This window comes from Tamandua tetradactyla, chromosome X (assembly GCF_023851605.1).
Source record: "Tamandua tetradactyla isolate mTamTet1 chromosome X, mTamTet1.pri, whole genome shotgun sequence".
NCBI lineage: Eukaryota > Metazoa > Chordata > Mammalia > Pilosa > Myrmecophagidae > Tamandua > Tamandua tetradactyla.
The window spans coordinates 97,446,038-97,461,576 of NC_135353.1; positions in this window are offsets into that span (position 1 = coordinate 97,446,038).

Consider the following 15,539-nt stretch of genomic DNA (forward strand, 5'->3'; position numbering starts at 1 on the left):
GTCCATTTCATCTAAATTGTTGTACTTATTAGCGTAAAGTTGTTCATAGTATCCTGTTATTACCTCCTTCATTTCTGTGAGGTCAGTAGTTATGTCTCCTTTTCCATTTCTGATCTTATTTATTTGCATCCTCTCTCTTCTTCTTTTTGTCAATCTTGCTAAGGGCCCATCAATCTTATTGATTTTCTCATAGAACCAACTTCTGGTCTTATTGATTTTCTCTATTGTTTTCATGTTTTCAATTTCATTTATTTCTGCTCTGATCTTTGTTATTTCTTTCCTTTTGCTTGCTTTGGGATTATTTTGCTGTTCTTTCTCCAGTTCTTCCAGGTGAACAGTTAATTCCTGAATTTTTGCCTTTTCTTCTTTTCTGATATAGGCATTTAGGGCAATAAATTTCCCTCTTAGAAATATACTTGGAATATGTCATTGGTAACAGAGTCCAGCAGGAGTTAGAAACAGGGTATGATAATGGGTAATTGGAGCTGATGGAATACAGACTGTGCAACAAGACTAGATACAAAAACTCAAAAATGGACAGCACAATAATACCTAATTGTAAAGTAATCATGTTAAAACACTGAATGAAGCTGCATCTGAGCTATAGGTTTTTGTTTTGTTTTGTTTTGTTTTGTTTTGTTCTTACTATTATTACTTTTATTTTTTTCTCTATATTAACATTCTGTATCTTTTTCAGTTGTGTTGCTAGTTCTTCTAAACCAATGCAAATATACTAAGAAACGATGATCATGCATCTATGCGATGATGTTAAGAATTACTGATTGCATATGTAGAATGGTATGATTTATAAATGTTGGGTTAATTTCTTTTTTTCCATTAATTAATAAAAAAAAATTCCCTCTTAGCACTGCCTTTGTTGAGTCCCATAGGTTTTGATATGTTGTGTTTTCATTTTCATTCGCCTCGAGATATTTACTAATTTCTCTTGCAATTTCTTCCTTGACTCACTCGTTGTTTAAGAGTGTGTTGTTGAGCCTCCATGTATTTGTGAATTTTCTGGCACTCTGCCTATTATTGATTTCCAAACTTCATTCCTTTATGATCTGAGAAAGTGCTGTGTATTATTTCAATCTTTTTAAATTTGTTAAGACTTGCTTTGTGACCCAGCATATGGTCTATCTTTGAGAATGATCCGTGAGCACTTGAGAAAAAGGTGTATCCTGCTGTTGTGGGATGTAATGTCCTATAAATGTCTGTTAAGTCTAACTCATTTATTGTAATATTCAAATTCTCTATTTCTTTATTGATCCTCTGTCTAGATGTTCTGTCCATCGATGAGAGTGGTGAATTGAAGTCTCCAACTATTATGGTAGATGTGTCTATTTCCATTTTCATTGTTTGCGGTGTATTCCTCACGTATTTTGGGGCATTCTGGTTCAGTGCATAAATATTTATGATTGTTATGTCTTCTTGTTTAATTGTTCCTTTTATTAGTAGATAGTGTCCTTCTTTGTCTCTTTTAACTGTTTTACATTTGAAGTCTAATTTGTTGGATATTAGTATAGCTACTTCTGCTGTTTTCTAGTTGTTATTTGCATGAAATATCTTTTCCAAACCTTTCACTTTCAACCTATGTTTATCTTTGGGTCTAAGATGTGTTTCCTGTAGACAGCATATAGAAGGATCCTGTTTTTTAATCCATTCTGCCAGTCTATGTCTTTTGATTGGGGAATTCAGTCCATTAACATTTATTATTATTACTGTTTGGATAATATTTTCCTCTACCATTTTGCCTTTTGTATTATATATATCATATCTGATTTTCCTTCTTTCTACACTCTTCTCCATACCCCTCTCTTCTGTCTTTTCGTATCTGACTCTAGTGCTCCGTTTAGTATTTCTTGCAGAGCTGGTCTCTTGGTCACAAGTTCTCTCAGTGACTTTTTGTCTGAGAATGTTTTAATTTCTCCCTCATTTTTGAAGGACAATTTTGCTGGATATAGAAGTCTTGGTTGGCAGTTTTTCTCTTTTAGTAATTTAAATATATCATCCCACTGTCTTCTAGCTTCCATGGTTTCTGCTGAGAAATCTACACATAGTCTTGGGTTTCCCTTGTATGTGATGGATTGTTTTTCTCTTGCTGCTTTCAAGATCCTCTCTTTCTCTTTGACCTCTGACATTCTAACTAGTTAAGTGTCTTGGAGAACGCCTGTTTGGGTCTGTTCTCTTTGGGGTGTGCTGCACTTCTTGGATCTGTAATTTTTAGGTTTTTCATAAGAGTTGGGAAATTTTCAGTGATAATTTCTTCCATTAGTTTTTCTCCTCCTTTTCCCTTCTCTTCTCCTTCTGGGACACCCACAACACATATATTTGTGCATTTCATATTATCATTCAATTCCCTGATTTCCTGCTGAAATTTTTCCATTCTTTTCCGTATAGTTTCTGTTTCTTTTTGGAATTCAGATGTTCCATCCTCTAGTTCACTAATTCTAACTTCTGTCACTTTAAATCTACCATTGTAGGTATCCATTGGTTTTTCCATCTTTTCTACTTATTCCTTCAATCCCATAAGTTCTGTGATTTGTTTTTTCAGACTTTCTATTTCTTCTTTTTGTTCAGCCCATGTCTTCTTCATGTCCTCCCTCAATTTATTGATTTGGTTTTTGAAGAGGTTTTCCATTTCTGTTCGTATATTCAGCATTAGTTGTCTCAGTTCCTGTGTCTCATTTGAACTATTGGTTTGTTCTTTTGACTGGCCCATATCTTCAATTTTCTGAGCATGATCTGTTATTTTCTGCTGGCGTCTGGGCATTTAATCAGATTTCCCTGGATGTGGGACCCAGCAGGTTGAAAGATTTTCCTGTGAAATCTCTTGACTCTGTTTTTCTTATCCTGCCCAGTATGTGGCACTCGTGGTTCTTGTCTGTCTGCGGGTCCCACCAGTAAAAGATGCTGTGGTTCCTTTAACTTTGGAAAACTCTCACTGTGGGGGAGGATCACCAGCCAAAGTGGCTTGGGGGAGTTCCGATTCAAATCTCCCAACCGGCCTGGGAGTCTGCACTTGGGGGGGTGCCGGCCTCTGCAGCTTGGGGGAGTGCCGGTCCAACGTTCCCAGCTGGACCAGGGAGCCACGTGTGTGGAAGGGACCCCGGTCACTGGTCTCTGCAGCTTGGGGGACCTCCTATCCAATTCTCCCAGCCAGCCCGGGAGGCTGCACGTGGGAGGGGACACCGGCCGCTGTGGCTTGAGGGGACTGCCTGTGCAATTCTCCCAGCCAGCCCGGGAAGGAGGGAGGGAGGGATTCTGGCTGCCAGCCGCCCCTGCCCAGGGAAGCGCACGCCCCTCGGTGATCTCACCGCAGCAGATTCTCCCTGCCATTTCAACCATTCAAGAATGGGGTACGCTGTCTTTTTGGTCTCTCTCATGGCTCTGGGAGCTGTTCTGTACTGTTTCTATTTCTTTAGTAGCTGTTCTGGAGGAGGAACTAAGACCCGCACATCTTACTAAGCTGCCATCTTCTCCGGAAGTCGATCAATTGGCTTTTAATAAAAGGGGATTTATTTTGTTAGTTCTTCAGAGGAAAGGCACCTAACTTTCAACTGAGGTTCTTTCTTATGTGGGAAGGCACAGGATTGTCTCTGCTGGCCTTCTCTCCAGGCCTCTGGGTTCCAACAACTTTCCCCCAGGTGATTTCTTTCTGAATCTCCAAAGGCCTAGGCTGAGCTGCAAGTGCTGAGATGAGTTATGCTGAGCTGCTTTGCCATTGAAGGAATGGCATTATCCAGGATCAAACCCCTCAGTGTCATGAGCTTTTCTTCATCCAGTTTCATGAGTTGCTCTGTGATTTTGGGAATGTTGAAGGCCAACCACAGGCACTGGACATTGAGCTCAGAAATCATATGCTCCAGCTTCTCTTTCAGGGGAAGCCCTCTGGCAGTCAAGAGCTTTGCTGTTTGGGGGTGCTGCTACAATTTGCAAATACCAGATATATTGGAACGGTTTTTTTTGATGGCTAAGGGGAAAATTTTGGAGGAACTGTGAAGAGAATGATGGAGAAATCCCGGAGTGCTTGAAGAGACTGTTGGTGTAAATGGAACCACTGCCAATCTGAACAAAGGGGGACACAAAAAGGACAAATTGGAGTTTGTAGAGTGAGAACCATGGAAGCTTGGATCTGAAGCCAAGAAAACTCAGCCAGGAGAGTGGGAACACCCATAAACATGGAGAGGGTGAGTTTGCCCTGAGGGCAGAGGATGAGTCTTCCATCTTGTTCCAGTGGAAGAGTTGTGCAGCTTCAGGCCTTGGAAAAGGTATGGCATACTCCTTGGGGACTGGGGAGAGCCTGGCTGCCACCACATGGAAGGGTTGAGTGTGTGTCCTGGAAATGGCAGAGAGCCAGGGATGGCCCTGATGCCTGGAGGGAGTGGAGCTGAGAAAAAAGTGGTCTCCTCAATGTTCCCCAAGGTTGATTTGGAAAGAGGCAGGCCACTGCATAGGCACTTGGAAAGGGTGGGGCTACCACTTTCTAAAGTTGAAGGATAAATAACTTTCAGACTTTGAAATTCAATGGTGTTTGCCCTGCAGGTTTTCCTTCTAATTTCTCCCTATGGATCCTGTGACTGTTCCTCCTTTGCATATTGGCACCAAACAACTTGTTTTGAGATTCACAGGTCCACAGCCAGAAGAGAATTTTTGCACCTTAATATTGTTTAAGGTGATGCATGTAGTTGCCAAGTTGACAAGGGGTGGACACATGGTAGTTAGGTTCAGTTGTAGTCTTGGCCAGGTGAAGGCACCTAGTTCTGTTGCTGTGGACATGAGCCAATGGTACGTGAACCTCATCTGTTGCTGATTACATCTGCAGTCGGCTAGAGGGCATGCCTGCTTCAATGAATCACGTTTGACTTAGTTGGCTGAGAACACAATGTAACACAGCCCAAGAAGCTTGGCATATGCATCTCAGCACTCACAGCTCAGCCCAGGCCTTTGGAGATGCAGAAAGGAATCACCCTGGGGAAAGTTGTTGGAACCCAGAGGCCTGGAGAGTAGGCCTGCAGAGATCACCCTGTGCCTTCCCACATAAGAAAGAACCTCAGTTGAAAGTTAGCTGCCTTTCCTCTGTAGAACTGATGAAATAAATCCCCTTTTATTAAAAGCCAATCTGTCTCTGGTGTGTTGCATTCTGGCAGCTAGCAAACTAGAACAACCATCCTTGCATTCTTGGTATTAACCCAACTTGGTCATGGTGTATAGTTATTTTAATGTGTTTTTGATTCAATCTCCTATTATATTGTTGAGAACTTTTGCATCTAAGTTCATTAGGGAGTTTGGCCTGTAGTCTTCCTTTCCTATAACATTTTCACCTGGCTTTGATATTAAAATGATATTATTAGCTTCATAAAATGAGTTATGTGGTGTTCCTTTTACCTCAGTTTTTTGGAAAAATTTGAACAAGACTATGTAGGAGCCAGGGTTAATGGAAGACCTGTGGAATTTATTAGGAGCCACTGGCTTTAGAGTGGCATCAGCAGTAAACTGTGGAGACTGTTATCTGCTTAATTGGAGGACAGTCTTGGAGGGAGAGAATGTTTGTTTTTTCTTAAACCCCAAGGTCTTGTTAGTTATCTCTTGTATTTAGGGAGTAATATACTGAAAAGTAGACACTCCATTTTATCACAAAATGTATGCATGCTTTTACTCACATAAACCCTACAGTATATAAGCAGGAACTAGTTAAGAATAAAGTTGTCTGTTATTGCCAAGCTTCAGAACCCCTGATCCCGTCTATCTATCTTTCTCTCTTTCACATCATTTCTTAATATAATTTGAGCTCTGTTTCATTGGAAGCAACATCTGGTGCCCAACATGGGGCTCAAAGAAGAAAAAGAAGACTCCAAGGCAATATTAAGGAACCAAGGAAAAGTCTCCATTAGGGGCACATGTTTCCAGCTGATAGAAGAAGACTTGAGTCATATTGGTAAAGGAAGCATTTTCCTTGTAGCATCAGGGTAATGGGTAATCATAATATGTGGCTGGAAGAGTATGTGTGTGTGTTGAAAACATTGTTAGAAACTACTGGGGTGCCTGTTAAAACATCTAAATTATTAAACTTATTTGATCTCATTCAAAAACATTGTTATTGGTTTCAGCCTTAAGGTCATAATGTTTTAAATCTTAAGTAATGGAAATTGGTTATGAAGGCTTTGCAGTGAACATAACAAAATGGAGAAGATATTCCTGTTTCTATTTGGTCATTGTGTTCAGTCAGGCAATGAACCACCTAGACTCTGGTTTCTCTTAAACTCTGAGTTGTGTTTTTTCTCAATATCCCACTGCCACTTCTGAACCTGTTTGGACAGTTGCTTAAGCTGGACTTGGCAATTGGTGCCCAAACAGGGATCTGATGGGGAACTCTTAAAGCATAAAGTGAGGAGATGCTCCAGGGACGTCCACTACAAATACTACAAGTGAGCCTTTGTGGGTTGAGCAGTATCCCTTATCTATAGAAAAGTTAGAGGCTCTAACTCAGTTCAAGAACAGTTTAAAACAAGACATATAGAAGAATCTCATAGTACCTGGAATTCTCCAGTATTTATTATAAAAAAGAAATCAGGAAAATGGAGAATGTTAACTGATTTGATAAAAGTTAATGCTGTAATTCAACCTATGGAGTCATTACAGCCTGGCTTGCCCAAACCCGTTATAATTTCTAAAAACTTCTCTATTGTTATAATAGATTTAAAAATTGTTTCTTTACCATACCTTTAGCAGAGCAAGATAAAGAAAAATTAATTTCTGAGCTTGTTCGTAATGAGATGCCTTTATATAAAAATTAATATACACCTGAGTCAAAAAGTATCCAATAGTAACAATGCAGAACAAAAGTCAGTACTCATTAATGGTTCCTACGGAATTGTAACAGATTGGTCTCCTAAGGGGTATACAATTCAGGATTGTAGTTCTGACTCAAAGTGTTCTGTTAAGTTACCTTGGTTTAATCTAAATAATTATTCTACTGAAATTTATACCAAAGCTACAAATAAAAATCTTCTGACAAGGAATAGGAATGGTAGCCCCATCTCCCTTTGTTAACTTAGATCCTCAACAAACAGCAATTTGGAAACTGGCCATGAGTTCAGCTCCTATTCATGTTTGAAAAAGAAATATATTTTAAGAACTTTAAAACTGAAAATTCTTGTTAACAACTGTGTGTTGAATTTTCAAATATGCACGAATTAAAGTATTTTAAGTGTTTAACATTATTTTAGCAAATTTAATTTTGATGATAATTATATGTGGTAAAATATTTGTTTAAAATAATGATTTAAGTATAAAAAATATGAACGATGTATTTTTATTAATAGGAAAAAGAGAATAGTTTTATCCTAAAATGAAATGAATAACTGTTACAAAGTGAGAAAAAATAAAGGACAAAGCCTAAACTAATATAATAATTGCTGAGGGTTTGTAAAAATGAAAATTATGGTCAAAATCAAAAAAAAATTTAATGAGTCTAAAATGACAACATTTTCTTGGACTCTTAGCCTGTTTTAATGAAAAGATATAAAAAATTTTTTTCTAGGTAATCAGTGTGAGAAGCAAGAAGTCTGTGTTTTATCAAAATAACTTATGTTAACTTTTATCATGTCGTTATCTACACAAAAAATACTGATTTTCTCCTGGGTATCATTATACTGGCAAGAAACTGTTTCTTTTCTTGCCCTAAACCAGGAGACTTAATCTATTAATCTAAGTAATATTGCTATAAATGAATCTATTAAGCTAAATAATATTCAAATCATATAAATACCTAAATTCCTTTAAGCGAAAACATTTTAATGCTTTGTCCAGTGTTTATATAAACTACATATGTATAAACTAAATTTATCCCAAAATAACCATGGCTTATGTTGAGAGCAAATCAAATTCAAAAGCTGAATGCAAGGAAAAAATATACTTGTGGAGTCTGTTCTGTTCACCTGATGTTGCCATTACATGCAACTGATGTTGCTATCGCATGACCTTGGTAAGAAACAATTAAAACGTGCACTCTAGCTGGGAGGACTGGCTATCCTCCAAGAAGGTGTACTTTAATAAAGATATCTAGGTCCCAGGAAGCTTCTCTTGGTCCCTAGCCAGTTCCCAGAGGACCTAACTGGGCCCAGTCATGTAAGCAAATTGGAATTTGGCCACTGTTGTGGGAAAATATCATAAAAACTGCATGCAATAAATTTAAAATTACCAAAAACACACAGACAATTATAAAAAATCCTCATTCCTGCATTCCTTTTAAATCAATCCAAAGAATTCATTTTACAAAATCTTGTCATTTACTATACGTACATGTCACTATTAATACTCTGCTTTCACTTTTGCTACCTGCCATTTTAGGGATTCTAAATTATATGTTACAAAACCTGTTTGATATTTTACACAGAAATTTTGATTTATTAAGCAAAAGGCAGTTAACAGCTATGGCTGAACAAAAATTACAATTAATTAAGCAATGCATCCAGGAAGGGCAGCTTATTCAAATAAATCTAAAAAAGCCTGTTGATTTTATTATTTTCTTTGCCTTGCAATCTCCCACAGGCCTATTTTGGCAAGAGGGTATTGTGAAATAGATTTTTTTTTTTTACCAAACAATCAACAAAAATGTTTAAATACATATTTAAAAAAAATCATTTCTTTAATAGCCAAAGGTCCCCAAAGATATTATCAATTAAGAGGAAATGATCTTCATCGCATAGTGTGTGATCTCACAAAGGAAGAGGTTCAAAGTCTATTTATCTTCAATGCCTCTTGGCAAATAACATTAAATAATTTTAAAGGATAAAGTAATAATCATTTACCTATGTCTAAACTTTTACAATTTCTTAACCACGATAACGAATATGCAACTATGTGATGATATTGTGAATTACTGACTATATATATAAAACGGAATAATACGTTAGAAATGTTTTTGTTCATTTGTTGTTAATTTTTTTAAATAAATAAATAAACAAACTTTTACAATTTTCAAAAAAAACCACACAAAGGATTTTGCCCAAAATAGTTCGTGCTTCCCGGCTGGAGGGAGCCATTACCGTCTTTGTTAATAATAATAGTAATGGGCAGGCTGCATATGTCACCCCAAGAAAAAACAAAAGTTGGAAAACGCCTTATACCTCAGCCCAGCACACTGAATTAGCAGCTGTAATTCAAGTATTGTACAATTTTCTGCAATCTCTTAATATTGTTTCTAATTCTGAATATATCTGCCAGTTACTCACATTGAAACAGCTTCTTTGTCTGAAGGAGATGAATTGTCCTGAATGTTTTTACATTTACAAACATTAGTCAGAAGTTGAATTACTCCCCTTTTTATCATGCATATAAGAGCTCATACCAATCTTCTGGGTCCTTTGTCGTTACAAAAGCAGCAAGCAGATATTCTTGTGGGGGTAATTCAAAATCCCACAACATTTCACAAATTAACTCATATTAATAGCAAAGGGCTATGGAAGAAATTTCCATCTTTATCTAAACAACAAGCTCAGGACATTGTTCAGACCTATCCAACATGTGGACGTTTAAGAACTTCCATTTGCATCAGGAATTAATCCTCGAGGTCAAAAAGCAAATGAATTATGGCAAATGGATATTACTCATATTTCACATTTTGGTAAAATGCAATATGTACATGTTATCATAGACACCTTTTCTCATTTCATCTGGGCCACCGCACAATCTGGAGAACGTTTCTGTCATGTTCAATCATATTTACTTAATGCTTTTGTTGTTATGGGATGCCCTCAATCTATTAAAATGGACAATGGTTCTGCTTATACAGGAAAGCAATTTCATAAATTTTGTACTACTTTTCATATTACTCATATCACAGGAATTCCACATAATCCCTCTGGGCAAGGAATTATTGAATGAGCAAACCAGACACTAAAGTCTATGTTCATAAAACAAAAAGAGGGAGGTGATCAAGAGGATGATGTTGTGAAAATAAGTACACCTAAAGATCAATTAGCAAAAGCATTGTTTACTTTAAATTTTTTAAACAGCTGTGATAATTCATCATAAACTCCTGCAGAACAACATTTTAGTAATTTGGAAAATAAAAGTGATGTGACTCAAACAGAACTGCAGCTGCAGCTGATCTATTGGAAAGATATTAAGGATGATTTATGGAAACCAGGCATGATAAAGGTGTGGTGTAGGGAATTTGCTCTTGTCATTACAGATGATGGAACCTCAGTTTAGATTCCCTCAAAAAGAATAAAACCTAGACATGTTGACTCTGATGAAAATAACTAAATGGGTACTGTACATTATAGAACATATAACTTTAATTGCTGAAAGACAGGGACATATTTATACTTATTGGGCGTGTATTCCTAACCCACCTCTGCTGCAGGCCCTAACATGGGCAGATCCAACTTTACCAAAATATCTGAATATTAGTTTAGGATTCCCAGGTCCAGTAAATTCAAGACTTCCAAAAGTACTTAAGGAAGAAGGAAAAATGGTGTCAAATTTAACTCTTCCATTTTTAGAAAGACCCTTCCTTCAGAGCTTAAGGGCAACCTAAGACATGCACAGTCACCTCGGCTTATAAAATAAAAAGGGGGAAATGTAGGAGCCAGGGTTAATGGAAGACCTGCGGAATTTATTGGGAGCAACTGGCTTCAGATTGGCATCGGCAGTAAACTGTGGAGACTGTTATCTGCTTAATTGGAGGACAGTCTTGAAGGGAGAGAATGTTTGTTTTTTCTTAAACCCCAAGGTCTTGTTAGTTATCTCTTGTATATAGGGAGTAATATACTGAAAAGTAGGCACTCTGTTTTATCACGAAATGTATGCATGCTTTTACTCACATAAACCCTACAGTATATAAGCAGGAACTAGTTAAGAATAAAGTTGTCTGTTATTGCTAAGCTTCAGACCCCCTGATCCCATCTGTCTATCTTTCTTTCTTTCTCATCATTTCTTAATATCGTTCGAGTTCCATTTCATAGGAAGCAACAGGATTGGTCTTATTTCTGTTTGGAATCTTTGAAACCATTGGGTCCTGGGTTTTTCCTTGTAGGAAGATTTTTGATGACTGAAACTCTTTACTTGGAATTGGTTTGTTGAGATCTTGTATTTCTTCCTGAGTCAGTGTAGCTTGTTTGTGTGTTTCCAGGAATTTGTCCATTTCATCTAAGTTGTCTAGTTTTTTGGCATAGTTGCTCATAGAATTCTTTTATGATTTCTTTTATTTCTTTAGGATCTGTTGTAATGTACTCCTTTTCATTTCTGATTTTGTTTATTTGCATCCTCTCTCTGTTTTTCTTTGTCAGGCTTGTTAGTGGCCCATCAATTTTATTCCATCAAAGAACCAAATTTTGGTTTAATTTATTCTATTGTTCTTTTGTTCTCCCATTAATTTAACTCTTCTTTAATCTTCGTTATTTCTCTTCTATTTTCTTTGGGGTTATTTGCTATTCTTTCTCAAGTTCCTCCAGGTAAACAGCTAAGTCCTCGATTTTTGCTCTTTCTTTTTTTTTAATTTAGGCATTTAGGGCAATAAATTTTTCTCTCAACATAGCTTTTACCACATCCCATAAGTTCTGATAAGTTCTAAGTATTTTCCTTAGTCTCCAGATAGCTACTGATTTCTCTAGCAATTTCTTCTTTGACCCCCTGGTTTTACGTTTATAAAGACCTGTTTTGTAACACAGCACATGATCTATCTTGGAGAATGTTCCCTGAACAGTAGAGAAGTATGTATATTCTGGTGTTTTGGAGTGTAATGACCTATGTATGTCTGTTAGATCTAATTAATTTACCAAATTAACTTCTCTATTTCTTTTCTGATCTTCTGTCTGGTTCTTCTATTTAGAGATGAGAAGGCTGTATTGAAGTCTCCTACTGTTATTGTTGAAAAATCTGCCACTCCCTTCAGTTTTACCAATGTCTGTCTCATATAATTTGGAGCTATTTGATTGGAAATATAAACACTCATAATTGTTATTCCTTCTTAGTGAATTGTCTCTTTTATTAATACATAGTGTCCTTCTTTGTCTCTTATGATGCCTAACATTTAGTCTATTTTGCTTGATAATAGGATAGCTACTCCTGCTTTCTTTTGGTTTCAACTTTCTTTGGACATCTTTTCCCATCCTTTCTCTTTCAATATGTATGTATCCTTTTGTCTCAGATGAGTCTCTTTTAAGCAGCATATAGCTGGGTTATATTTCTTATTCCATTCTGCTAATTTTTATCTTTAAATTGGTAAATTTAGTCCTTTAACATTCAAAGTTATTACTGAAAAGGCATTTCTTGAATATGCCATCTTTTCTTTTGGATTTTATTTGTCAGATCTATATATTATTTTCCCTGTTTCTCTTTTTATCCTATAAGTTACCCTTACTGGTACTCTTCAATTCTGTGCCCTCCTCCAGACCCCCCTCTTCTGTCTTTTTTTTTCACTTGCAGAACTCCTTTTAGTGTTTCTTATAGGGCTGGTCTCTTGCTGACGAATTCTTTCAGGATTTATCTGTGAAAATTTTAATCTCTCCCTCTGTTTTTAAGTACAATTTGGCTGGTTAAAGAATTCTTGGCTGGAAGTATTTCTCTTTCAGGATCATAAAAATGTAATACCATTACCTTCTCACCTCTATGGTGCCAGTTGAGTAGTCTGAACTCAGTCTTATGTTGTTACCCTTATACGTAGTACATTATTTTTCTCTTTCAGGATTTTCTGCTCCTTTTGAATATTTAACAGACGATTTAGTATGTGTCTTGGGGAAGGTCTATTTGGATTTACTCTATTTGGAATTCAATGAGCTTCTTTGACTTGCATATTCATGTTCTTTATACGGGTTTGGAAGTTTCCCCCTATTATATCCTCCACTAATCTTTCTAGTGCTTTGCTCTTCTCTTATTGTGGGACACCAGTGATTCTTATATTTGCGTGCTTTGCTTTGTCCATCATTTCACTGAGATCCAATTTAAATATCTCCAGCCTTTTGCCATTTTCTATTTTGAGTGTTCAAATTCAGTTGTCCTGTCCTCTAGTTTTCTTGTTCTTTATTCTGCCTCTTCAAATCTGCTGTTGTGTGCCTATAGTATGTTTTTTAATCTCTGCAATATCTATTATTTTTCTACTTATCTCTCAAATTCCTCTTTATGCTCTTCTAGTATCTTCTTGGTCTCCTTTATGTCACTAGCCATGCCATTTATTTTATTTAGTAGAGTTATACAAACATCTTTGACTAGTTTTTCCAATGTCTATGTCTCCTCTGGTGTTTTAATTTTATCATTTGTCTGGGCTTTTTCTGTCTGCATCATGACATGCTTAGTGATCTGCTGTTTTCATGGCATGTAAATTTCTTGATTGATTTACTTTGAAAGTTGATTTCTTTTCATAGTCTAAAGCCTTATATTTGCAGGATTGATGTGGAGCAGCATGTAGGACATGGGACAGGGCACAACAGTGCTGGTGATGTGTTGTAGCACAGGCATAGACAGAGAGTGGGGATGCTATGCTGATTTCCTGGGCGTCCAGTAGCAGGGAGGATTTGGCTGTTTTGGGTCCATGGGTCTGTGGTGTGGGTTCCTGGTTTGTTCTGCTATAGGGTGTGGAGCTCTTTGTGTGCATGCACAGAGCTCAGGGTAGTGGGTTGGCAATGTGCCTGTGTAGGCTGGGCAGGATGTAGCATGGTTGTACAGGTCAAGCCTTACAGTGGGAACCTGACTGGGGGGCATGTCCATGCATAGATCTTGGAGGGCCACAAACTGATGTAGATGTGCACAGAACTCAGGGGGTTGGGGTGAGCTTCACAACTGTCTGGGCTGGGGGTGGGTGTAGTCTGAGTATGGAGGTATGAGCCTGTAGCCTTTATCTGCTGGTGACCATCTACAGGGGGTGGGCAGAGGTATGCAGGGTTCAGGAGGGGTGGGGCAAGACTACACTTTTGCAGGAGAGTTGGGTTGGGCTGGGGCAGGTGTGCACACACTTGTGGTGTGGACGAATATGTGCATGGGGGATTGGCTATGCTGGGGAACTTGGACAGTGGGGAAGGGTAGTGGCTGTCGGGGGTTCAGGTGGCTGGGGTGTGGAGTGGGTCACGGGTCGTGGGGCTGCAACAGTGAGGGTAACATGTTCAAGTAACATGGCTTCCTAGTCCCCATCTTCCCATCTGTGCGTGCCTGAGGGCTTGGGGCTTCTGCATTAGGCTGTTTGTACCATCTGGAAGGTCTTCGGTTCTCTGCATTTCATTTCCTCAACTTTTACAACCAGGGCCTATTTATGCGGTGTAGAAAACTCTCCCAGGTCATTTACACCCTGGAATCATCATCTCAGTCACCCTCCCATCCCTTCTCTAGCTGTTCCTTGGAGCAGGGGTGAACTTGACCTATCCTATTCTGCCATCTTCCTGGAACCTCCTGTATCAACCCATTTTGTCTTACACATTCCTGTTTCTCATTCTGCAGCACTAAGTTATTTTACTTAAAGGAAAAAGTACTCTCTTTTTCATTAACAAAAACACTTCCAGCATACTTTACATATTTAAATTGCCAAAAAGATCTTGAAATCGATCTTCAAGTCAACATCCTACAAAACACAATTCTTTCTTTTTGATAAATAACATATATACAAAAAAAGCAATAAATTTCAAAGCACATCACAACAATTAGTTGTAGAACATATTTCAGAGTTTGGTATGCATTACAGTTCCACAATTTTAAGTTTTTACTGGTAGCTGCCTTCAGATACTGGAGACTAAAAGAAGTATCTATATAATGATACAGCAATCATACTCATTTATTAAACCCTACCTTCTCTGTATAGCTCCACCTTCACTTTTGATCTTTCCTCCACTCTTTAGGATTCTTGGGCTATGCCCATTCTCCCTTTCGCATGTTGTAAGAGCCTGTTGATGATATGGGATGGGGGATGGAGCTAGTTCTGGAAAATCTGACATCTCTGCATTTCAGGACTTGTCTGGTTCAGGGACCCATTTGTAGGTTGTAGGTTTCTGTAATATTACCCTAAGGCATGGAATATTTGTAGAGTCTTATATAGTGCCCTAAGTGTTCTTTACGATTGGCTGGAACGGTTTTGGTTGGGGTTTGGCAAGTGATGATAGGTAGTATTGTCTAACTGAAGTTTGCATAGGAGTAACCTCCAGAGAAGTCTCTCAAATCTATTTCAACTCTCTCAGCCACTGATACCTTATTTGTTACACTTCTTTTTCCTTTTTTGGCCAGGATGGCATTATTGATCCCATGAGTATAGGGCCAGGCTCATCACTGGGAGTCATCTCCCATGCTGCCAGGGAGACTTTTTTTTTTTTAAATTTTTTTATTAATGAAAAAAAAGAAAAGAAATTAACAAAACATTTAGAAATCATTCCATTCTACACATGCACTCAGTAATTCTTAGTATCATCACATAGATGTATGATCATCATTTTTTAGTACATTTGCATCGATTTAGGAAAAGAACTAGCAAAACAGCAGAAAAAGATATAGAATGTTAATATAGAGAAGAGAATTAAAATAATAATACTAATAAAAATATATATATAAAAAGG